Source organism: Chiloscyllium plagiosum, chromosome 4, assembly GCF_004010195.1.
Source record: "Chiloscyllium plagiosum isolate BGI_BamShark_2017 chromosome 4, ASM401019v2, whole genome shotgun sequence".
NCBI lineage: Eukaryota > Metazoa > Chordata > Chondrichthyes > Orectolobiformes > Hemiscylliidae > Chiloscyllium > Chiloscyllium plagiosum.
The window spans coordinates 86,031,268-86,057,894 of record NC_057713.1 but is presented as its reverse complement, the minus strand read 5'-3'; the positions used below and the strand labels follow the sequence as shown (position 1 = coordinate 86,057,894).

At 43.4% G+C, this 26,627-nt stretch overlaps 1 long non-coding RNA gene across 9 annotated transcripts in view; it reads left to right on the top strand.

Annotated features, from left to right (window-relative positions):
- Positions 1–26,627, top strand: part of LOC122549174 — a 228,321-nt gene that overhangs the window by 140,147 nt on the left and 61,547 nt on the right. For 7 of the 9 annotated variants that reach the window (XR_006311450.1, XR_006311445.1, XR_006311447.1 and 4 more), the window contains one exon: positions 25,402–26,114. This is a non-coding gene — a long non-coding RNA (uncharacterized LOC122549174). The remainder of the gene's footprint in view (positions 1–25,401; positions 26,115–26,627) is intronic. The other 2 variants (XR_006311453.1, XR_006311446.1) reach the window with 1 other exon arrangement.

Sequence of the window (26,627 nt, the reverse complement as noted above, 5' to 3'; positions counted from 1 at the left end):
GTTTTCTCAGTTGTGGTTTCTCGGTTTCAGCCTTCTGTTTATTAGAATACTGCAGTCATTTTGGATGGGGCTTTCTGTCACTGGTTTATTAAACTGCCTGGTGTTTTATTCTGGGAAGAATTGTATCATCTGCCGTCAAACTGGAGCTGTTAAAGTGAAACATAACGCCACTGGCTAGTTGCGTTTCTTTATCCTGCACTTGTACGAGTGAAGCAGCTGCAACATCAAGGGAAGGGTTCACAAGGGAGGCTTGTTACTTGGATATTTTTCACCCTGCATCACAGGACTCCTGCTCCATCCTGTGCTGTTTTTAACAGCACTCTGTACTCGTGCCTCTTTCGCTGTGCTGAGTTCTGGAGGGAGAAGTTCTTTCTCCCCAGATGGAGCCACAGCAGTCATAGCCTGGCATTGCAAATTGTTTACAGTGCATTGGTGACCTGACTCAGCCATCGTTCCTTTTAAAAGAAGCAAAACCGTCCAGTGGCACTGCAAGGGAGGGCTACCAGTCTCCTAGAAGCTTTCAAACCAGGCTAGACGTTACCAAATGGTGACCACAACACTGCACCGAGATGCATTGCCACATTGCTGCGTGGGTTTCGTCTGGGTGCTCCAGTTTCCTCCTACAGTCCAAAGAGGTTAGGTGGATTGGCACTGCCAACATGTCCACAGTGTCCAGGGATGTACAGGCTAGGTGGATTAGCCATGGGAAATGCAGTTTTACAGGGATAGGGTAGGGGTTGAATCTGGGTGCGACACTCTTCGGAGAGTCAGTGTAGATTTGATGGACCAAATGGACTGCTTCCACACTGTAGGAAAATTCTATGGCAGTTAGCAAAGGAGATTACCTGACGCCATCTTGTCCCACGCTGTCTTTCATTGCAGAGTCTTACAGATGTTCGCGACTGGAAAAGAATTTATAAAATGAGAAATAAAAATCAAATGGCCAAATACTGTGGATGTTAGAAATCTGAAACAAACACAGAATGCTGGAGAAACTCAGCAGGTCTGACAGCTTCTGTGAAGAGAGAAACCATTAATGTTTCAAGTCTGTTATACCTCCTCTTCAGAACTGAAAGGGGATTTGTAAATGTGTTCGAAGCAGCTGTTGACAAGCTTACTATAAATAGCAGCCGGGAATATGCTCCCCCTACAATTCATGCATGACTGAGCTGAAATAAGTCAATAAAAAAAATCCCCGGAGTCACAACAGATAAATAGGCAACATGGTGAATTCTGTGCAGCTCATATGATTGTGGCTGTTGCAATGGGACTATTGTAATTGATCTGAGTATTTCCAGCATTCCAGAAAGGGATGCATCAGGCAGGGCTCATGAACTGTCTGAGGACCTGCTGTTGGAAGCTGTAGGGATGGTATCTGCTTCACTGTCACTTGATGATATCTTAGCAGCAGATTTGAAATCAGTGGGTTTATCCAAGTCCAAATATTGGGTGGAAAATGTGGAGCACAGTTCTGCATTCAGTGTCAAATACTGAAGACCTGTGGCCATCATAGTTAGTGGGTGGCACAGTGGTTAGCACTGCTGCTTCACAGCGCCAGAGACCTGGGTTCAATTCCTGCCTCAGGCAACTGACTGTGTGGAGTTTGCACGTTCTCACCGTGTCTGCGTGGGTTTCCTCCGGGTGCTCCGGTTTCCTCCCACAGTCCAAAGATGTGCAGGTCAGGTGAATTGGCCATGCTAAATTGCCGTAGTATTAGGTAAGGGGTAAATGTAGGGGTATGGGTGGGTTGCGCTTCGGCGGGTCAGTGTGGACTTGTTGGGCCGAAGGGCCTGTTTCCACACTGTAATGTAATCTGTAATCTGTAAAACCATGAGTTGCACCCTACCAGAGGAAATGCATGTCACTTGCATTTACTCCAGGTTTCCATCTCTCTGCTTGTTCATAGAGAACTCTGCCTGTAATTCTCTTCAGCAATTGGTCTTGCTCAACCATCATTCTTTTCACATGCACACTGGTTCCCGACTCCTGCATCCTGTCAGGTTGTGACAATAGGCACAATATGTGGCATGCCCCACATGGAGCGTTTGTGGTGAGTCGCATCCATGGGAATTGGATAAGACTCATGTTCGAAAGTGGGGATCATGGATGTTATGTGCTTATAAATACTGGAACGGACCGAGTGATCCAATTGACCTGTTTTTGTGAAGCAAACTTGATGTAATATCATTAAAAATTCTGATAGTTTAAATCCTTTGGCCTAGCCCTTCTTTATTACTGTAACCTCTTTTTGTCCTGCAAAGTCTCTCTCCAGCACCTGCATTCCGCTTTCTTCTCCCATCTTCCCTTGCCTTTACCACAGCAGTAACATCAATAGCTTCACCTCTTGTTTGGGACCTCCAGCCTTGTACCATTCCACCCAATTCTCTTCCTCCAGAAGCCTTTTTAACTGTATCTATCACAAATCTATTTGGTCACCACCTAATCGTCCTTTTTGACATTCCACACATTTCTTCCTTTAGAATGTGGGAATGTTATGACCTTGACACTAATCTTGAGCAGCTACATCATTAAACGACAACTAAAACATTAGGTTCCTGCTCGGGGTTACGTATTCCACAACAAAAGGTTCAGAGGGTTCTTCTGGACATTGTCACTTCCAGTGAAGAATGATAACTTGCAATCCAGCAGTAAATACAAGCACAACCCATCAACATCCCATTTCAATCATGGTTTGAGCACTATCCAGTCAAAGCAGTCATCACCTCTGCCCTAAGTTTAACATCACACCCTGTGACCACAGTGACCATAGGACATATAGGCCATTCAGCCCATCGTGTCTGCTCTACCATTCAATATGATGATGATGGCTGATCTGATAATCCACAACTTGTATACCTTTTCCCCATAACCCTCGATCGTCTTACTGATATAAAAATCCATCTCAAAAATAGTTATTTACTGCAGTGCACTTCCCAGTACTGAGAGCTCTGCTAACTAGTGAACTAGCATATCAGACCTTATGAAAACATCATTAGTCTCCATTGTGTCTTGGCCATCTCCTCATTGTGATGGAATTCAGTTCCTGGATTGCCTAGCAAACAGCTTCTTTGAGAATGCAGCACACCACTGTTTCCTCACAGGGCTGAGGATGAACCTTAAATTCAACTGTTGACTGCATCCAAGAAATGACATTCTACATCACACATTGAAATGAAAGAAGGGTTGAGATGTTTTTACATTTATGAAGGCCACATTCCTCACCTCTCATTTTCAGAAAGTGATCTTTTTACCTTATCAAACTGTTAAAAACTGTTTCTAGAAATTGTGCCACTTAAAGGGAACCAAGAATCTACCCTGAGTATGAGATTTGAATGCCATGTAGGCCGCACAAGGTAAAGATGGCAGCTTTTCCTCTTCTGGAGAACTGTAGAGATCTCAACAATCTAACAGCATTCATTGACAAAGTGTCAAACACAATGGTTTCAGATTCCCTTTTCACACCTTGGAAGGGGATACAGATTGAAAATTTTAAGACAGTTAGCTCCAGTAACTGACTACAATAGATGGCTCCAGTTGAACAGCTGACATGGGCACAACAGGCTGAATGGCTTTCTGTGCTGAATATTCTGTCGTCTCCAATCCAGTTTCAAAACCTTCATCCACATCCGAGTGAGGACTACAGATGCTGGAGTTCAGAGTTGAGAGTGTGCTGCTGAAAAAGCACAACAGGTCAGGCAGCATCCGAGGAGCAAGCGAATCAAAATTTCGGGCATAAGCCTTTCATTGTCTTGGTGAAGGGCTTATGCCTGAAAAGTTAATGTTCTCCTGCTCCTCGGATGCTGCCTGACCTGCTGTGCTTTCCCAGCGCCATACTTTCGACCCACATCTGAATGACCTGACTGCCGTGGCACTTTTGTTGTTTTTGTGAGAACGGTGACTTTGCGGGATGCAGGCTCTCCTCCAAACTCGTGACAGGGAGGTAGAGAAAACTTGTGGTCAGAATCTGGGTGAAAGTGCTGAGTCACCTTGTCTCAAAACCCACAGTTGAATCACACACTGACTCCTGCTTTTGCAACATCAAGCAAAGAGTAGATGGTTTAGTTTGGAGCATAAATGAAAACACATTGGCTTCAAATTGTCTCAGCATTGCGATCACCTTTAACATAGAAAGGAGGCATTGGGCAAAAGTACAAATCCCATTTTGAATAAACTTAAGCTTCTATTGCTTCTTAGCTGGGTGGATCGCCTTCCGGGCGGGGAGCTGTTTGACCTGCCTCTTGTGCTTTCCTGTTGTTTAAAGATGTCTCAGTGAGTTTGCACCTTCTAATCTGCTCCAGTTCGACAACTTTCTGAGGCCTCCATGCTCCTCCAATTCTGATCTCAAGTATTTTTGTTCACTCTACCAGTGGTGGTTATGTCTTCAACTAGCAAGTTCCTAAGATCTGCAATTGTTTCCCTAAATCTCTGTGTCACTACCTCCCCCGTTCATTATAGTCCCTAAAACGACCTCGTTAACCAATAGTTAGATCAACTGTTCTCTATCATCTCCATGTGGGAATTACTATCACATTGTCCAATAGCTGACCGTTTAGATGTGTTAATAGATTAAAGGGGGTTTATACATACATACAGCAACTCCTCAGGCACCTAACAAGATACTTACTGTTGATGATGGAAATGTTTATTTTACAAGCCATAACCTGTGACTTTTTTTAAACTCATAACTTGGTGAAAAATGTTTGCAGTTGACAGTCGTTATTTTACAAAATCCCTTCCCGTTTCTGATTGTGGATTTTAATTTTTCCGATTGCGTTCCATACATAGGGGGCTAAGAAATTAGTAACCTTCTTTCCCAGAATGTCCTCTCTGCAAAAATCATTTTGTGCCCGCCCACCCCCCATCCCCTGGAGAAATAAAGTCTATATAATGTGTGATGAAAGAGTTGGAAAAGTGATGATCCAGTTAATGATGCTTCCAAGAAGGAAATGAGTTGCAGGGAGCTTAGTTAAACCACAGATTCATCTTGGCCCCCTGCCTGTGCATGGGGTGTGACAGGGAACTGTGAATGCATTTACAAAATTGACAGCTTTTACAGGGAGCGCTGCTTCAATGCAGTCTTAGTAAGGACCAGTCTTCTGACCCTCTCTACCCCATTTTCAGTTTATGGTTTAAGAGCCTTTAAATGACACACAGCAGCACAGAAAGCATACGTGGGAACTGAGCCAGTGATGGTTCCTAGTTCAACTCTTGCGAAATGAGCACAGTAGAGATGTATGAAACGCCCTGTACTCCCACTGCCACCCTCCGCCCATTCTGCGGCTCATTAATTGCGTGCCTTCGGTCTGAAACCTTCCACAATTGCATCCTTCAAACCACACGGTTCCCCATTTCTGTTGTGCGCGTTCACCTTGATTTGGTCACACTGCTGAAATGTGAAACCCTGCCGTCAACACAGTGGCTGCTGCCAGAACCTCGACTGTCTCAAGTGGACGATTGTTCCCTTACGTCAACTGAGCAATCAGCCTGCCTTCATTGTTCAATGTCAAGACTAGTTTTAATCACAGGCACAAGGATAAGATACGAAAGAACAATCAACACTCATGAACCTCTGTCTACTATATGAGGGGAACGATGAGGGAAAATGATTGGGTGAAGCCATCCAAAATCAATATAATCCAGAAATGTATTTTTCTGAAAGAAGTTAGGAACCCGACTGATTGTTCTTGGACACTTCTCCATAGTAAATGAAAGTTGCTAATAATAGCACCTTCATACTAGTTTTGCAAGAAGCAAGCTAACTGAACACACTCGTCTGATTTCATCCCTGACTTGTGCTATGACTTAGCTGCGTTAACAAGACACCAGGCACAGGGTGTGTGTGCTGGCTTTGTCGGGAGTAGCGACATCAAAATAGCCTCCGCTCCGTATCTACAGGGGAATCACACAAGGGTGTGAGAAATTGTCACTTCTGTTGGAGGCACAATTCTAAAATAATATGGTTTTGATCAAGTGAATGCAGAGGGGAAATGCTCTCCTTTGTGGGGAAGCGAATAGTTAGAGGCAGTCTGCATAAGGTAGTCACCAAGAGGGAATTCAGAAGAAACTTCTTTATACAAAGGGTGCTGAGAAAATGGAACTCACTATCACAGAGAGGGCTGAAGCGAATAGTATCGATACATTTAAGCGGAAGCTGAGCAAGTGTTTGGGAAAGAAAGGAGTAGAGGTTACGGTGGTAGATTCCCTTGAGGCAAGATCGGAGGAGGCTCAAGTGAAACATGGCTGAGGCTAGTTGGGCCGAATAGCCCGTTTGTGTGTCTTTTATTCTTTATATAATTGAAGGCAACTTCTCAACAGTGCAACACAGAAGGTCAAAAGATGCAGTTGTCTTCTTTTTCTGAAAAGAAATGCAATCCTCATGGAATGGCTGCATGTGTTGGGGTTATCCATCATTTCCAGGATATGGTTGGATATTTCCAGTCTATTGTATGCATAAGATTGTAGTCAGAGTGCAGCCTGGCTTGCCCCAGCCAATTCTGCTGTTTCAGCTGCTGCTGTGTTGAATTTTGCCAAGTCCGAGCATTTTGCTGAAGCACTTCAACTTGGCACTCGCGTTGCTTGAGCCCTGTTCAATTATTTTGACGTAGTGCATTGTGGTCCCATCATTCCCAGGATCCGGATTGCCCCTGTGACAGTAAGGGAGCTGGATCAACACTTCCAGGAATTATAACAAATCATACAGAATCAAAATGACATTTATCACCCACAGGATTAAGAACATTTTGTTTATGACGAGGAAGGAAATGTGAAATAAAATGAAATGAGACAACTTCAAAATATTTTTCTCAGTCTTGCTCATTTGTGTTTAGTGGGTTTATTGGATCATTCTGTTGTTTCGCATCAGGTTTTTGTTTAGATTGAATTCAGCAGTGTCACAGCCGGCGGATGTCGCAGCCGGTGGGCAATTCTCTGTTTGAATAGAGGCCATGTCTTTACCAATTGGCAATATTTTGATCTTGGAGCTTATCTGGCATAGATTGACAAGTCTTGATTCTGTGTCTTAATATCATTCTAAAACTCAGATTGAGCAAAGGAAGGTGATTTTGATCCAACTTAGAGTCATAGAGCTGTACACCATGGAAACAGACCCTTCAGTCCAATTTATCCAGTCCAACCAGATATTCTAAATTAATCTAGTCCCATTTGCTAGCACTTGTCCCATAACCCTCGAAAACCTTCCCAGTCATGTATCCATACAGCTACCTTTTAAATGATGTAATTGTACCGGCCTCCACCACTTCCTCTGGCTGCTCATTTCATAGATGCACCACCCTCTGCGTGAAAAAGTTGCCCCTTTGGTCCCTTTTATATCATTTCCCTCTCACCTTAAACCTATGCCCTTGAGTTCTGGACTCCCCTACCCTGGGGAGATCATCTTGGCTATTCACCCTATCCAGGTCCCTCATGATTTTATAAACTTCATTTAGGTCATCTCTCAATCTCTGACGCTACAGGGAAAATAACCCCAGCCCCTATTCAGCCTCTCCCAAAAGCTCAAACTCTGGCAACATCCTTGTAAATCTTTTCTGCACCCTTTCAAGTTGCATAACATCCTTCCTACAACAGGGAGACCGGAACTGAATGCAGTATTCCAAAATTGGCCTAACCCAAGCCTTACACAGCCACAACATGGCCTCCCAACTATTCCAGTCAAGAGTGTGTTGCTGAAAAAGCACAGCCGGTGAGGCAGCATCTGAGGAGCAGGAGAATCAACCTCTCAAGTCTGATCTCCAGCATCTGCAGTCCCCACTTTCTCCCAACTATCCTATCCTATCTACGTGGGACTCCACTTTCAAGGAACCATGAACCTGCACTCCAAGGTCTCTTTGTTCAGCAACACTCCACAGGACCTTACCATTAAGTGTATCAGTCTTGCCCTGATTTGCCTTTCCAAAATGCAGCACCTCACATTCATCTAAATTAAACTGCCATCTGCCACTCATCGGTCCATCTGATCAAGATCCCTTTGTTTCCTGAGGTAGCCACCTTCACTGTCCAGTACGCCTCCAATTTTGGTGTCGTCTGCAAACTCACTACCAGACCTGAATATAACTGTTGCACTGCATGTAAGTTATCCACTTTAGAACCATTGTTTTAGAAGGCTTTGGCCTTCATTTCATCTAAATCATTCCATTCTATAAAATCCAGCAATCAAATGCCATTGTTCACTGTCCTTAATTGAGAAATTCAGATTGCATATCTATTTTAATTTTGGTCTCAGCCATAGTTACGTTTCAAGTTTTCTACCTTCTCTGCTGAATCACTGACCTGTTTTTTGATGATGATGTCAAATGCGGTCAATTCTCATGCAACTTCAAGCCATCTTTCTTCATTGGTGAGTCTTGTATTGTGTCTCACGGTTATTATGTCAGTATACCTTTAAGGGAAATGCTCGTGATATCAGCATTACTACAGCATGTCACCTGACTATATAAAAATTGCAGAGTCCAACCTGCCTCTGATCTCTTGAAGCATGACTCACTCATGAGTGCATACTACAGTCTGCTGTATTCTATTAACTTAATATTAGCCAGTCACAAGAGGTCTGAGAAATGTTCAACAGATTGTGTAAGCAGTGCCACATCAGATACAATACCCTTTTACAGGCCAAAAGCACATCAGATTTAGACCATACACTCTGCCCTTTGTGCTCCTCCTACCCTGAGAGGTCAGTGTCATTCTGGCCCACTTGAGAGAACTTACAGTTGCAGCTTCCCCCAGACCTCCCCTTCCCCAGAAGATCCCATAACCCCGAGGTTCCTGAAAACGTTTGTCTGTGGCTCACTTCCAGTTCCTAACCATCCTGCATTTGATTGTGAGAGCGAACACTTATGAGAATTTATGGGAAGAATGATGCAACATTGAATAAGACTTGAATGGTGTCTGGATCCAAACTGGAGAGGGGTTTGGTCCCATGTTAGGAGCTACGTTGAACTGGTCCCACCTCTTTGTTTTCACCCGCTTGAGTGTTGAAAATTCAAACACCCTGTTGTGTGTTGTAGCAACATTGCATCAATCTTACTTTTAAAACTTGCACTTCTATGTGTACGACACCTCGTAGCTCACATGTGTTGTGTAGCATCACCCCAGTGGTGATGGTGAGCATTCTGGCCTGTTCTCTTATATATTGGAGAGCTGCATGTTTTGAACCAACCTCCGAACCACGCAGAAGCTCTCTCTGTCTGTAGATGCGCTTTCAGCATCACTGCTGCAGACCATCCTTACTTCGCTTTGTTGGTGTGCTTATTATTTAGGCCCTTAAACTGGATGCAGTTTTAAGTGAATTCCTTATCTTCATGTGTAGATGAGTGTTAAAGATTCTATCAGGCTAGCCCCTTGGCTTGCAACACCAGCAAATGAACCTCTTTGCCGTTTATAGGATCTTAAGTCAAAAATGGCTGCTGTGTGTTTGACTGCACTGTCAACATTTATTTCATTTTGGCATGATTTGTTTAACAGAACCCTTTTCTGTGAGGGTGGAGGGGGGATCTTTGTGGACAACAGCACAAGTATAATCCCTCCTCTAGGTACTGGCCGTGAGAGGTCCCTACGAACCAAGGTAACGTTACGTATGGAAGTCTGCCCGCATAGCTGAGAAGAGATGACATACGATAGCACTGGTTCCCATTTGGAGAACAGCACAAGTATAATCCGTCCTCTAGGTACTGGCTGTGAGAGGTCCCTACGAACCAAGGTAACATTACGTATGGAAGTCTGCCCGCATAGTTGAGAAGAGATGACAGCTCTGTAGTCTCTGGAGAAACAGGACGGCGGCACGGTGGCTCAGTGGCTAGCACTTTTGCTTCACAGTGCCAGGGACCTGCATTCAATTCCTGCCTCTGGTAGCTGTCTGTGTGGAGTTTGTACGTTCTCCCCGTGTCTGCATGGGTTTTCTCCCACAGTCCAAAGATGTTCAGCTTAGGTGAATTGGCCATGCTAAATGGCCCGTAGTGTTAGGTGCATTAGTCAGGGGTAAATGTAAAGGAATGGGTCTGGGTGGGTTACTCTTCGGAGGGTTTGTGTGGACTTGTTGGGCCAAAGGGGCTGTTTCCACACTGTAGGGGACCTAATCTAGGTACACATTGGCTGAAGCTGTTTTCAGTTCCCTAAAAGTTCACTTCTGCTGCCTTCTGGAGCTAAGTGTTAGAATGTATATGCTGTGAACAACTTGGATCACTGCATTTGAGCCCTATAATAAGAATAGGTAGTACAGGAGCAGGGACAGACCATATTGGTCTCTCTAGCCTTCTCTGTGCAATCACCACGATTGCTGCCGATTTATTGTTTTAACTCAATTTTCCTGCCCTTCCCTTGTATTCTCTAGTGTCCAGAGATTAATCAGACTTATTTGTGAATACAGTCAGAAGCTGAGAATTCCAAAGATATGCCCTTGAAGTAAGAAGATGGCCGACTGCTTGTCCTGTGTCCATGATCCCTGGTTCTGGATTCTCCAGCCAAGAGAAACAGCTACTCAGGACCTAGCCTGTCACGCCCTCGAAGAATGGTACAGGTTTCAATGAGACCACCTTCCTGCCATCGAAACTCCAGAGTGGAGAACTATCCCACTCCATTGTTCTTTGTAGGTCAACGGCATCTGCACAGGAATTGATCTGGTTGAACCAATCCTACTGCCATCTCGAAAACCAGTATATGTTACCCCTTTGGTAAACTGTACTTAAAGGGTCATACCAAATCCCTATGTAATTGCTGCAAGATTTCCTTACTCTGCACTCTGGTAACTCCCACAGTGAGAGAGATTTGGCAAAATGATGGACTATCAGACAAAAAGAAAATAAAGACTTGCATATGTGTTGCACTTTTTATGCTTTTGGGATGTGTCAAAGCTGTTTACAGCCAATGAAGTGGTTTTAAAATGAAGTGTTGTGATAGAGAAGGCCAATTTCTGCCAAATAAGTTCCCATTCAGATCAATGAAATAAATCTGACAGCTTATCAAGGAACAGAAAGTGGGTGGCCAAGAATAACCATCAAAGATCTTCCAGGGTGACCGTACAGAGAGAGGAAGGAGTAGTTTGTCTAACATATTCCATCTGCATTCCTATATATACCAAACAGCCTCAAGGAGCTGAAGCAAGGCGATGAAAGCAAAGTGATCTCGTAGATAACAGTCATTATGGCAGTGAAGGAGGTCACTCTGCCCATTGAACCCATGACAGTTCTCTATAGACCAGTCCAGTCAGTGCTCTTTCCCCACATTTAGAATACAGACATGAGGCCAATTGCATTCATGTCATGGTAGCTTTTGCAATTCCTGGTGTATCAGATGATGTTCAAAGGTTTGTCAGCCCAGAGATTCCAGTCTGCAGTAGTTAATGGGTGAACAAATTCAGTAATTAAATTACTAGCAAGTGCAGAGTCATTAAATGATAGCTTCTTTCCAGTATTAACTACCCGTTTACCCTTGTATGTGTGGAATGTGTGCCGTGATTTTTCTTTTGACCTGAAGTTGTTTATAAATTACTGCCCAAAGCAATGTAATGCATATGTGTTGAAATGCCTTTGATAGTTTGATGCAAACTCAATGACCTGCAGTCTTGATGGCTATAGTAGGCACACAAAGGGAACACAAATATTTCTACCCACTTGAAGTCTAATAATTCAACCCGTGTGAAGTGCTCTGGAAGCATTTGCATTCAACACAGATCATAAAGAGTGCTTTAATGACGCAGTTTATTGCCACAAAATCTTTTCAGACCTTTTTGTCTCCAGCCACTCTCATCGCCAGAATAGTGATTGAGGGAAAGGATTTAGCAGGGAAAGGATTTAGAGGGAAATGGAACTGTTCCAACAAACACATTGGTGAACGTAAAAGTGAACTGTCCAAGGTATGACAGGAGCTTTGTGAAGAGCTGGGCAAGCTGGAGTTGGAAATGTATTGAGAAATCCGAAGTGAGTTTACGACTGTTCACAGAATTCCATACCGTGCAGAAGAAGCCACTCAGCCCATAGAATTTGCACCGATTGTCCAAAAAGCATCTCACCATAGAGTCATGCAGCATGGCAACAGACCTTTCAGTCCAACCTGTTCATGCAGAACATAATCCCAAACTAAACAAATCCCACCAACCTGCACTTGGCCCAAATCCCTCCAAACCTTTCCTATTCATGTATTTATCCAAGTGTCTTTAAATGTTGTAATTGCACCTACATTCACCACTTGCTCAGAAGTTCATTTCACGTGTGAGCCACACTGCGTTTAAAAAAAAAGCCTCTTATCCACCTAACCCAGCATCAACTATGGCCATGCCACCTAACCTGCACACGACAGGGCTATTCAGGATGGCAGGGCACCTAGCCTGCACACGACAGGGCTATTCAGGATGGCCAGGCCACCTAGCCTGCACACGACAGGCTGTTCAGGATGGCCAGGCCACCTAGCCTGCACACGACAGGGCTATTCAGGATGGCCAGGCCACCTAGCCTGCACACGACAGGGCTGTTCAGGATGGCCAGGCCGCCTAGCCTGCACCGGACAGGGATGTTCAGGATGGCCAGGCCACCTAGTCTGCACATCTTTGGAATTTTTTTCCTGAGCTAGGCCATGAGTTTCAGGAATGAAATTGGTTGTTTGTCACTTAGAATATCACTTAGAAGATCTGGTGGAGCCTCAGTTTAACACCTCATCTGAAGGATAGGATTTCTGACACAGCACAATAGGTGAAAGTGTTTAAGATGCAAATGACGAGGGTTTGTCAGTGAATTGCATTAGCCTTAAGAAATGCCAGGTCTGGGGTGTGGCTGTAACAAGTGGTCAGAATAGGAGAGCCGGAAACAAGTGGCCCCGAGAGTTGTTACAACCACTAAGAATGTGGGTTTGCTCAGTGCAGTGAATAAGGGAAGTGTTGATGCCATGATAGATTGGGACACAAGGCAACCCACTTGATTGGTATCACTTCCACAAACAATCATCCCCTCCATCAAAGATGCCCAGAAGCAGTGTGTAACGTCTACAAGACTTACTGCAGCAACTCACTAAGGTTTCTTCAGTAGCATCTTCTAAACCCACAACCACTACAATCTCGAAGAACAAGGATAACAGATATAGAAACACCACAAACTGTGAATTCCCCTCTAACTGCACACCATTCTGACACCAGTCCTTCATTGCCTTTGGATCAAAATCCTGGAACTGTTCATATTGTGCGTCTACCTAGAGCACAAGTGGTGGTTCCAGAATGCAACTCACCAGTTTCTCAGGGGAAACTAGGTACGGGCAATAAATGCTGGCTCAACAAGAGATGCTGACATCTCATGAATAAATAATTGAATAATTTTAAGTTTTGGGTTGCAAGGATAGAGCAGCGGGAATGAGAGAGGAATAGTGAGCAAAGTTGAGGTGGGACTTGGTGACTAGAACAACAGCATAGCTACAAGGGTCTTAAGAGCAAATGTGTGGACATACGAGAGGGATGTGGTTTTCTTCATGGCATAGCTTCCAGGCAGGCATTTGTTTTATTCCCTTCAGGATGGAGAAAAGAGGGAAGGATTCCTAGGTTGGATGCCACCCCCATTGGAACCATATTACACCCCTTTGTCCATGCCCAGCAAATCTGGTCACAGGTCTTAAACACCACAGTACTGGCCCAGAGGTGCAGGCACTATGACTGGGCCCCAAGGCCTGCTTAGGGCTATGGTAAGAAGGGAGGATTCCACATCTGGAGATCACATTTCTATCACCAGCAGGGTTTTGGTGTATTCGCAACAGGATGGTGGACTGTCCGAAGTCACACGACACCAGGTTTTGGTCCAATAGATTTATTTGAAATCACAAGCTTTCGGAGTGCTGCTCCTTTGTCAGGTGAAATCCAGTACCTCCACATCATGGTGGACTGTGATGGGGTCATCATGGAAGAAAAGCTGAAATTGGCACACTGCCATACGACCATGCAGCTGAAATGCGTGGAAATCTAGGTTTAGTGTTGGAGCCTGATGGCACAGCGCATCAGTCTCTGCTGTACTAAAGGGACAACATGTGAACCGTGCCAGTGGATTTTCACAGAGTGATATAATTTCTCAGCCAGCCAATTGATAGGCAGAAGCTCCAAAACTAGGCAGACCAACTTCTTTCTAGAGGGGAGGCAAGATGACTGGAAAACATCAATGTGGAAATGGGCCATGCTTGGAAACTGTCTCTTGGAAACACAGCAGTGATGTTTTTGGAGTCAAAGAAAAAGCTCCCCAATACTTAGTCAGAGACGAGGTGATAGCATGTGCTTTTAAAGGAACTGAAGCAAAAGTTCTGTTGGAAATCTCCGTCAAACGTTAGTTCCACAAAGTGCTGTATCTGCCGTGTGTACAATGCTCTCTCTTTAGAACTTTGGTTAAAGTGATTATAGGGTGAACAGAATGACTCGGTGCCATTGCCGACAGGTAATGAGATCTCACAGTTGGCATGCGATGTTTGTTGGGGATTCTTCATCATGCACGTGGGTTGCATGTCAGCCCGCCTGTTGGTGGCAGAGCAGGCTTCAGGAAATGTGAATAGGCTGCTATTCCATTGCTGGTATATCCACCACCTCCCCCCTGATCCCCACTCCATTGTGATTGCGGGGGGAGTTTGGTAAGCCTGCCACCTGGAGCTGAATTTAAGGCCCTCGAGCAGGCACTTATAGCCCATGTAAGGGCCCCATTCCATTGCTGCTTGGGGTTAGCAGGCAACTAGAAAGACATGTGCCCACTGTGTAATCGGACACGTTCAACTCTGAAGGGCAACAGTTGGTCAGAGCAAAGAGGAGATTCCTCCTTTTACGAAGCAGTGGCCCAAATTAGAGTGGAGCTGGGCCCTGGAGGAGGGGGTTTGCCCTCACATTTAATCTTTTTCCTTAAACAACGAGGTAAGAAGCAACAACAGTGGTAGATATGTCCATTTCTCGGCAGCATTGCGTGTTTCCATAGGTCCTGCCATTCTCGTTGGTTCTATAAATTCTTAAGTGACTAAATAACCTCTTTGTTTGGATGATCAAATCTGGTGTTGCTGGGTCAGGCTGCACGTCTCCTCAAAGTCTACAGTGCTGTATATGCATGTAATGCTGCCGTCTAAATTCCAGTTTCTCATGATATTGGTCAAGCATCTGACAAATGGGGAATGGACCATTATTTTTTGGCCTCTTGCCTTTTCTTCCAAGCCTGTGAACATAGTAACCTGTCAAAGGCACCAGGCAGAGAGTTTTAACTGTTATCTGCCACCAACGATGTATAAGCCAGGAATCTCCTTAGACCTGTGCTCGGTCTGCCCCAGCAACATGAGTCGAATTGTGGAGCAGAGTTTCCGCCACGATCCAGCAGAGCGCTAAGGGAAATTCCCAGCTGTTAACCCATGGTGAAACTCAATGTTAATGACCCTGGCTCTCCTGACCTCCCACCTTGGTGGAGGGGGAAGACTTTACAATAACTGACTATAATAGAAGATGTGCATTTGTACCAGCTGCCTTTTTCCATTGTTGTCCTGTGCACCGTTTCAATAGAAAAGAGGGTGGGTACTTTCCCCAAATGAACCTACCAGTTACCAACACCTGTCCTAGCGCAGCTGGCACTCCTCCCCAAGCTGGAGGTGTTTCCTTTTGAATTGTGATCAAGAGTAAATAAGCTCAGCCTTTCAGCGTCAGTAAATCAGCCCAGGTTTCAGGGTACATGCCAGTTTCCAGTGGTAACACAGCTGGGCTTCAGTTGTCACACTGCCTTTGTTACATGACTGAAGGGAGTTAAGTTCTTGTGCCAGTCCCAATGATTGTGACTCTTAACTGTCTGGATGAATTGGAACATCTCCCTAACCGAACTGTGTAATCTCAATAACATTTTGTTCACTTTTTTTTAGTATGTTTCTGAAAAGAGTATTGCACACACTGCATCATAATCACCAGCTTTGCGAATCTTCAGACCTGATAATAAGTGGAACCTCTGTGGGTTATTTGAGCGTATCTGATTAAACAGCATACAAGCTGATTGAAGGTTTAGTTGCTTTGGTAAAGCCAAGATCTCCTGAGGAAGGGTTTTATTGAAATCTGCAAAGAAAGATCAGTAATATATTACTTATTTGATTTAATAAAGTAGGTCATGCAAAACAGCAATCCTACTGCACTTGGGATCATACTGCTAACAAATAGCTGCCTGTTACATACATTTTCCATTGGATATAGTGAACCTTTACCACAAGACTGCAGAATGAGTAAAGTGTTTTGGGTAAATTCAAAACGACAACTGCCTTTGCTATGACTTAGAAGTGAACTTTGCATGCAAGATATAATGCTTGGCTTCAACTGTGTGTAATTCAGCGATTTATGGAAAATCTGTTGACAGGGGCTTAGGAACAAAACAATGCAACAAAACAAGTTTATAGTAAGTACTGATTAGACTGAAACTATTTATAAGAGCAAAATCCCTTAGTGGTTCAACCCACCTGTTAGAGAAAATTACAACCATCCTTTATAGTGAAGATCATTAACCCACTGTTTAGCCCATAAGCAGCATTGAAGCATTCATCAATGGAAAACTGTGCCTCTAGGTGTGAAACACATACATGAACTAATTTATGACCATCTGAAGAAAATGTTAATTCGTAGTTCAGCGACTGGAACCAGACTGCTGGACCTTGGGGGTTAGCATCCTGCTGAAGATAAATGAACTCAGGTCAAGCACAGAGTGGAGATTGTAGAAAATGCTTTGAATCCAAATCTTTAAACACCTGTGAATATTACTCCCGATGTAGACAGCTTAGAATGACCCGAATTAACATTGTGCTTCTCTCTTTCATTGAGATCTGCACCCATAGCTTTGTCCTGCTTTACTTAAATGGATTTGAAGTCTTCAGTGGTTTGTAGGTAAATGCAGTCCGAAGATGAGGAATTGAGCTGTGTAGACCAGAAAGTCCCATGCTTGACTATTGGGTTTAGGATGTTGAAGTTGGCATTAGTATCCTGGCTTTAGGAGCACACATTCGCTAGTCTTCCCAGAGACAACTGTGCTTTGATGGGACAGAGAGCCATTATTTGGACCTTTGCAATGGAATCATTGGACTGACTAAGAGAGGAACACTAGTGGCTTATTGTCATAGTCACTGCAGAGTGATTGAGGAGGACAAGCAGCGAGAGTGCATCATCGCTACAGATATTAGTAACCTGGCCAAAGTGGCCTTGCTACTGGAAGATGTGGAAAATCCAGCAATGAGTGTAGGTATGAAAGTTTAAGAGGGGTGGCTTTCCAATTGGGGAGGGGTTATGGTGTGAAGCTGAGGAGAGGTCCAAGAGTTACCATAACTGGTGAGTACCGGCACGCTACTTCAGGTTCTTTAAGTTAAAGATGGTAACAAGCAGTTTTAATCGAAAAAGCTTGGGTGCTGAAAGGGATTGCTGAGCATTCAGAGATAGAGAAAGAAGCAGGAAGTTTGTTTCTGGAGCAGACACACTTTAAAAATGTGGGGAAGGACAGATGCGAATAAGATTTCATGGTGACTTGGGAACTTGGTTTGAAATCATTGGGGAATAGGAGGGATTATTGAAGTTGGAGTAATTGACAGGAAATATGAAAGTCGACAAAGCGTTTGGTTTCAGCGGTGACAGTGAGGGTGAGACATTTGGAGGAGGAAGGACATGTGGATTGAGATGGTAATGAGGGAGTAGTGAGACATGTTTGTGTTAGTAATTGAAATCTTGGGACTAATAGCATCATGTGAGATGGGCAATTCTGAGGACACATCAGTGAGTTAGGAGCAGGTGAGTTCTGACATTAACAGATTGAATGAAGATGGAAACACAGGGAGCAGTATATGTTAGGAGGCTCAACATCTAGGTGCAGAAATTAGCTTAGGGCTTGGGTAATAACAGGTTTCAAAGTTTTAGGAAGGCTGGAGAAGATGAGTTGTTCATGGGTGTAAAGAAAGGCCTCAGTGTAACTCAGCAATGCTGGGTTAGCTGCCTTGCGAGTTCTCAGGTGAAGGACCAATTCACTTGTTTCTACAGTGTGTTAGGAATTGGCGAAGGCAGGAAAGAAGACAGCAATAACCATGTCCTATGTTTTGAGCAGGATCCTCGCTCAAATATTGTGACCAGTTTTGAAGGTTTAAATAATGGTTAGAAAACCAGCCTGCCCATGTAGGACACCCCATGTGTATACAGATTAAAATTCACCAGTCCTTACATCTGTAACTGTCCCCAGCCCTGCAATCCTTTGGCGATCTCCCATTCCTTCAATGCTGGCGTTCTAAGTAATGGTTAGAAAATCTCCGGAAGTGCAGACAGTTGTTCTTATTGGTTTATTAAAATTTCTCAGTAAGTGGTATCTGTGGGCAGTTTGGTGTGTTTCTCATTCATTTGTGTGGACTGTCTGCACAATTACCCAGATGTCAAGCCTAACAATAGCTGGACATTTCCCCCATTAATATCACACAACTATTTCAACAATCAATGAGGGTATCAACATTTTGTTGGCCAAAATTAAACTTGCATTTATATAGCTTTTCAAATGTCACATAATATCCTGAAGACACTTCACAAGAATGTTGTCAGACAAATGTGTGACACTGAGCCACATAAGGAGATATTAAGACAAGTGGCCAAATGAGTGGTCAAACAAATTGGAATTGAGGATTATTTTTGAGATGTAGATGTTTAGAGGGAGATTTCCAGAAGGTTAGGCTTGGGCAGCTGAAGGTTAAAGTGAGGACTGCAGATGCTGGAGATCAGAGCTGAAAATGTGTTGCTGGAAAAGCGCAGCAGGTTAGGCAGCATCCAAGGAGCAGGAAAATTGACGTTTCGGGCATGAGCCCAAAGAAGGGCTCATGCCCGAAACGTCGATTCTCCTGCTCCTTGGATGCTGCCTGACCTGCTGCGCTTTTCTAGCAACACATTTTCAGCAGCTGAAGGTTACTGGAACTGGAACTATGACTGTTGAGGGTATGCTGGATGCCAGCATTGAAGGAATGGGAGATCGCCAAAGGATTGCAGGGCTGGGGACAGTTACAGATGTAAGGACTGGTGAATTTTAATCTGTACACACATGGGGTGTCCTACATGGGCAGGCTGGTTTTCTAACCATTATTTAAACCTTCAAAACTGGTCACAATATTTGAGCGAGGATCCTGCTCAAAACATAGGACATGGTTATTGCTGTCTTCTTTCCTGCCTTCGCCAATTCCTAACACACTGTAGAAACAAGTGAATTGGTCAGCAAAAAGGTTTCTTTTAAGGTTTTATCTTTCTATTTTCAGCTGTTTTACTTTCAAGAGAAAGAAATCTTGTAACAGCAAAGCAACTGTATTTCATTTTCATTCCAGGTTTTCACTTGCTTCCAATTTTTCTCTCAAATTTCTTGCTATGTATAAGATGAGAAATTTTTGTTTGTAGGTGGTGATGGTAGAAGGCCCACAGCTCCCAGGAACAGGATGGGCTGAAGGGACTTGCACCCTTAGGCAGGGATGTGACTGACTTCTATCTCCTCTCAGCTTGCTGTCAAGTAAAATGCAAGGCTGGCTTCAATTGCATCTTGACAGCAATATCAATGTTGGGGATGGGTTCTGAACTTACTTTTAACAGTAGCACAAGATCCATTCAGCTAGCAGAAAGCACCACTGCCTTATAGATAGGTCCGAGCCTTGCTGCCAACAGTGTAACTTTCTCACACACCTCTTTCTAAGTGATGCAACTTCATTGCAAGTTTGTCGTTATTCATTTTGAACTAATTTAACAACTTCGAGTGGTAGCATGTGTCTCTTACTTTCACACATTTACTCCCAGTGATGATTCTGTTGAACATGCAGCAGTCTGCAGCAGATTTCTTTGTTTCACACTTGGCTTGCAGACTGTAGATAATAAAGATCTAGTTGAAGGGTAGAGAGATAAATAGATGTTCCTTACAGCAGTGAGAGTGCTTATGCATCCAATTCTGGCACTTGCATTAAAGCTTAGCTTCTATACTCCCCACTGTCGAGATGGAATACTCAGCCCACCTATAGTCCACAAGACCAACAGGCTACAGAGCTGCTGGTGATTTATACCAGTCATAAATTTGCACAGCTGTCCAGGAGAAACATGCAAGCTTCACCTTTATGTAGGTCTCCCGCAGAGACAGTGGTTTCTCTCAATTGAATCACTGCACAGAGGTTCTATAATAGATTTGGTGCTGGTGTCGGACTAGGGCGTGGAACAGCACAGCAGGTCAGGCAGCATCCAGGGAACAGGAGATTCGACGTTTCGGGCACAGGCCCTTCTTCAGGAATCTCCGGAATTTAAGGGCCTGTGCCCGAAACGTCGAATCTCCTGTTCCCTGGATGCTGCCTGACCTGCTGTGCTGTTCCAACAATAAAGTTTCAACTTTGATCTCCAGCATCTGCAGACCTCACTTTCTCCGTCGGACTAGGGCGGACAAGTTGGAAGTCACACGACACCAGATTATAATTCAACAGATTTATTTGAAATTACAAGCTTCCGGAGCGCTGCTCCTTCCTCCGATGAAGTCACCTGATGAAGGAGCAGTGCTCCGAAAGCGTGTGATTTCAAATAAACCAATTGACTACAACCTGCTGTCATGTGACTTCTGACTAGAATAGATTGTACTTGAACACAAAGGGGCCGCACTCTCTGGTGAAGTGTGTTGCTGAGGGAAAGTGGCTCGGCAAAGTGCCCAATCACTGTCCAGTGACCTCTGTAGGGTTTTTGGGTGAGAACAGGATTTGGCCACTTGGAAAGAGTATTGGAAGCAGATACCATAATAGCCTACAAAAGAGCATTGTGTTGAATTGAATAGTCACTTGACCCAGCTGGCCTGTGCTGGTGTCTCTATTCGACATTAATCTCCTTTAACCCAATTTAATCTCTCCCCATCAACGTAACTTTCTGCCTCATCCAGTGATCCAGGCTTCCCCCTTAAATGCGTCTGCAGTATTGGTCGCAGCTATCCCAACTTCCTAATGTTGATCCCAATCTGAATGAAGAGTCGGGTATATATTTGCCAGTTCCACTCCATGGTATCAGCACAAAAGTTCAGATAAGCATAGTCCAATTCAGTACTGATGGAGCACCATGATGCTGGCAGATTGCCTTCTGGATGAGGGGTAAAACCAAGGCCCCATCTACCTGCTTGGGGGGGGAATCTTAAAGATCCCATGGCACTATTTCAGAGAAGAGCAAATGAGCTATCCCTGGGGTCCTAAGCAGTATGTATTGCTCAATTACCAAAAAAAGATAGTCTGCTTATTAAAGCGTTGCAGTTTGTGGAAGCTTACTGTGCGCAAATTGGCAGCTACATTTCTCATGTTACCAGAGTGACTGCATTTGAAAAAGTGCTTCATTGACTGTAAAACACTTTAAGACTCTTCATGGCTGTAGAAAGAGCCATATAAATGCAACATCATTTGACAAACCTCACAACTCACATACACAAGGAACCTGAAAGTTGCCAACACTCAGTCATTCTCCTAAATCCACTGTATTTTGGATGGTCCAGTATTCCACCCAACAACACCTTTTTCTTCACTAAATGGATCATATGCCCATTACCACATTGCTGTTTGTAGGAGCTTGCTGTGGGCAAACTGGCTGTTGGATTCTTACGTCACTATAGTATCCAGCATTTCCTAAATAAAGCACTTCAGGGATAGCTAGTGGTCATGAGAAGTGTTGGATTGTTATAACTAGTCCCCCAATGAGCTTGCTCGATTCATCATGATTCCATATGGGATACCCCAAATTATTTTCACCTGAGTGAACTGGTTCCCCTCCTTCTTAGCTGGTCGTAACAAAGTTCATTTCAAAAATAATCCTTTCTCCAAGGCAAATTTGTGCTTTAAAAGGCGCTAATTTCACTAGGTTTCTTGAGTGAATAAAAGAATCGGGTTAATCAGACAGAGCTTAGTGTCAATAACAGTACACTTCGAAATCACAGCTAGCCTTAAACCTTGAATGTGTAAAGTCACAGTGTCAATGGTACCAACACAAATAGGTCAGGTAAGCTTAAAAAAGCATTCAGAAATATTAGACAGGAGCAGGTGGAGCACTCAGACACAAAACACTAAGTTGTTGGTCATCGATAGTTAGAACTAACCCAATACAATTCAACTAATCACAAAGAATTTAATCCATTAATGTAATGGCAGTTATACCCAACCTCACCATAGAAACGCTATCAATTTATTTGTGTTAATACCAGCCAGTCAGAAATATCAAAGCATCTGAGTAGCCCTGGTTTTGTTGCAAATTGTAGATGAGCATGACTCAATCTTAGCAAGTTTAAATGTTTTTATTGAAAGTGGGTTATGCATGTACCTTGTGGGACAATGTGCTAAACTATCAGCTCTGATTTGCATCAATTTTCTCATATTTTCTTGGTGACTTCTCAAAGTAGACACCCAAAATCTGCCACCGCTCTACAAATATTGCTTGTAATCATTTTTCATGGAACATATTCAAACGTCTGGCCCCATGAGTCACTGGAATTTTAAGTGTTTGCTGTGGGGATATGGCTTTGCACTTCAGCTCTGTTTGAGAGACATTACAGATGCTGATAAAGGGGGACCATGTGCTCAAAGTGCACCCAGTAACCAGTACTACCTACTTGGCTGTCCCATTTTATCTCGACCCAGCTTTCCCAAAGAGTGTAACTTACTCATGGTGTCAGCATATAAGCCTTGAAACATCATTCCAAAGGTAGAAGTCAATGTATATGGCAAGTGTAGACATGAACCTCTGGTTGCCATTTTGAAATGTATTTGGAATCCAATCCAATGTTTGGCTGTGTTTTAAACTCCCGTGCACCTTCTAACGCTGTTCATATCGCCTGGCGGTTCATGCTGTAAGATATCATTAAATAGACCATACAGTTTTGCAGCAGAAACTGGAAGCTGACTACTAATGCAAGAGTAGCACATCATGGCAGTAAAGCGGGAATGACTTGCTGAGTATGTAGAGATCAAGACCATCCTATGACAGGCAGAATGGGTCAACTTATACGCCGGTTTAGGAGAATGACAACTTTCAGGTTCCTTGTGTACGTGAGCTGTGAGGTTAGTCAATGCTGGCCATAACACTGCTCGACTAAGTGGCAGAACAACACCTTAATCCTGTGGCGAAATCTCACAGCACAGAAGGTTGCCAGTCAGCCCCAGAAACCACTGAATTAGCCCCACTCACCTGCTCTTCTCCAAAAGAATATTTCCTTTTGAACAGCATGCAACAGGCCTCAAGTTATAAATGAAAGAAATATTTACTTCCACCAGTAGCTGACTAGAGCTTGGCTCTTTGGACTCAGCAGAGTTGCCGTTTTTTGCCAATAGAGCTATCGAGAGTGCCTGGCTGCCAACTGTAGCTGTGTTGTAAACTGAAAGGGCCCTAACTGCAACCTCCATTGTCATTTGATCATACTGGCTGTCTTTGGAGAAGTTACCAATTCTCAGTGTGACCATTGTTTGGACATAAAGGTGCTTTATTTTTGAGGACTGCCAAAAAGATACCAACTGGTGCGGTGCTGAACAAAACAGTTGTTGGTGCCCCATGGCAAATTAACAGATGTGGCAGCCGCCAAGCTTGTGGCAAGGAGTAGAGGCTAAAGCAGATCTAAAAGGGCACAGAGAGAGAGAGAGCGCACCGAATAACCTTAGCAGGGCTCACTGATTGGAGATACACGTTAGAGTTGAGATGTGACGTAACCCCAGCTTAGCTGTTGTATTGTTATCTCCGAGTCAAAGGCTCAAGGCTCACTGCAGAGTTTCGGAGCTGACACCTCAGAAGTGCTGAGTGGGTGGAATGCTACACTGTCAGAAGTGCCATCTTTCCGACAAAGCACCCAGCCATGTTCCTGTTTGCCTGCTCAGACTGAGCCCAAATGAGATGTGAGGCTGAGTGAATTGGGTCTGTACTGCCTGGAGTTTAGTGGGGTCAGAGGTGATCCTGTTGAAGCTTGTAAGATTCAGAAGGGGGCTTGGCAGGGTCAATGCCAAAATGCTCTACCCCAAAATGCTTCAAAAATCTTGTAGACATTTCATAAGTTCCCCTCCTTGATCTGCTACCAACCTGATTTTCCTTGTCCACGTACATATGGATGTTCCCTATGATTATTGTAATAGTGCCTTTTTTATGCCTTTTCTATCTTTTGATTATCTTCTGTTCCACAGCTTGAGCACCGCAAGGAGACTTGTCCACAATGCCCACCAGGGTCTTTTTTTTTCATAGAATTCCCTCCCACACAACCTGGTGATCCTCACATTATAAGAAATGATGAGAGAATTTCCCTAGTATCACTCAAAATCAAAATTATTGAACAGTATTATGAATCCAATGTTTGAGCAGTTCTGGAAATGAAGTAGTTTTTGACCTTTTTGTATGAGGTAGCAATTGTTTCTTTCAATCTTTAATGCTCCTTTTGCTTCATTTCCAAAGAAGAGTATGTTGAATTTGGAACATGTAACTCTTTCTTCACCGATGCTACCAGACCAGCTGAATTTCACCAGCACTTTCTGTTTTTTATTTCTGAGGACCGGAATCCACAATATTTTGCCCTTTGTTTGTTGCATGATCCTTCATTTGTCTGAGATTTCAGTGGGTTTGAACCTTAGGAACTCGATCTGAAAGGATAGTGGACTAAGATTTTAGTTCTGAACCAGTGTGGAAACATTTGAGTGAACATCAGAAATTCAGCTATATATTTCAAATTCTTAATGTTCTCATTCTATAAAGCTCAGCAAAAAGAGCTTTCTATCTCTAATTCAAGGATCTTAATTAAGCCCAATTTAATATAAATTACATAGAAACTCAAACTCTAGTTAATACAGGTCCCCAATATATTATCTTCAGACTTGGCCTCTGAAAGTGAGTCTGGGGAGGTGATTACAGTTGTGTTTGGGCAAGTTGGGAATTGAGATCTGTTTTTGATACAGAATGGGAGATTTGCATCCTACAGCTAGGGAGTATATGATGTTAATACAAATCTTAACTGTCCAAGGGTTTCAAATCCTTTTCAGTGGCATGACCATTGGAACCCCATTCTTTAACCCTGGAAACCACTGGTAATCAGAAATTTATCAGTCTCTACCCTTAAACGTACAGATTGAGATTTCACAGTCCTCTGAGCTAGAGAATTCTGAAGGCTCACAGCCCTCCTGAGTATTCGAAATCAGTAGCCATTTGCACACGCGTGAGATAAATGATTTGTTTATATGGTGTTGGTTGAGGGAGAAATGTTGGATAGGGCACCAGATGGTGATCCTACAAATCAGACTCTGTTCTGATTGGGCTCTTGACTGGAGAAACAGGACTACAGTGGTTTTGTAGAATCTGAACTACTTCAGTCCTTCAACTGAGATTTAGGTCAGGTAAAGTCCTAAGCTGAAAACATTGAACCTCTACCTCAATTTTAATAATGTTTCCCAATTATATTCCAGTGGTATCGCTGAAGAGGACTGATCAAGCTCCAGCTGAAAGGAATAATTTCACTGACCAACTAAACACACAGTGTCACTGTCATCGGAGGTAAAGACCCACTACTGAGAGGACTTAGGTATGGGGTCCACTAGTTTCCAGGTAAGTTGAGGCAACACCAAGTTGCTTTCATAGCCAGAAAGACGATATGTAAGCTGAGTTCTTCCAAATAGTGCAGGCAGGGTGAAGAAATTTGTATCATGATTAATAGGATATTATTGCTGGGTAAGTAGATTATCCGATTTAAACAATTACACAGAATCAATCCAAGTGACTGTGGTCTTGTGCTCCAAATAATTAAGCTGTCAGTTTGACTTCGAATACAATAGTGCATTCACCGAGAGAAGTCAGGTCTCATTTAAATTTGGAAAATGTGGAATGTAATCCAAACCTTCAGAGCTATTTGTCTTCGGAAATGTAGTGCATGCCTTTGAGGAAAAAGAAGTCTTACTATTTGCGGAAAAAATAGCAAATAAAGTGCTTCCAAAATATGTCGATATTTTCCAGCATTCAACAAGTTTTGTAAATAGTGAGTGCTGGATTATGAGCTGTTTTGGACGACATGTAGTTTCTGCTTCTGACTGTTTCTGTCTTCTGTTCCAGCTGTGTACTTGTGACCCATGCTGCCCTAGCTAAGGGAAACGTGAAAGTGTAGACCGCTCCTCAGCTTTCATTGGTGAGCATTAGTCCCTGTTAGTGATTAACTAAAGTTTATTAAAGGGAGTAAACCAGAGAGAGGCTTAACACCTTGTTGTAATTTGCTGTTTTTTATATGAAAAATATTTTTTCCTTGATGAGCCTTCGAGCGTTAATGCTCCAATTCCTTGATGTTTATTCTGGTTAATGCCTTCTTCAATTACTTCATTTCTGTCTGATTTTCTGCCACCCTATATATCAGCTATTCAAAGGAAAATCACCTTTGTCGATGTAGTATCAGACTGTGTGAGCTACCTTGAAGAATAATCAATAGTGTTTTGCTGCCACATACAGCCATGAGATATATAACTAGGAAATCTGGCTTTGCTGTCACATTTGACAAAGGTTTATCAGATGGCATGCCAGTTTTTCTTTGAACAGTATCAGAAGGTGTTCAGTCTTCACTGTAACAGGAGTCTTAATCAATGCTGAGGGTCAGTGCTGAGGCAGTGTTGCATTGTCAGAGAGTCAGTGCTGAGAGAGTGTGGGAATT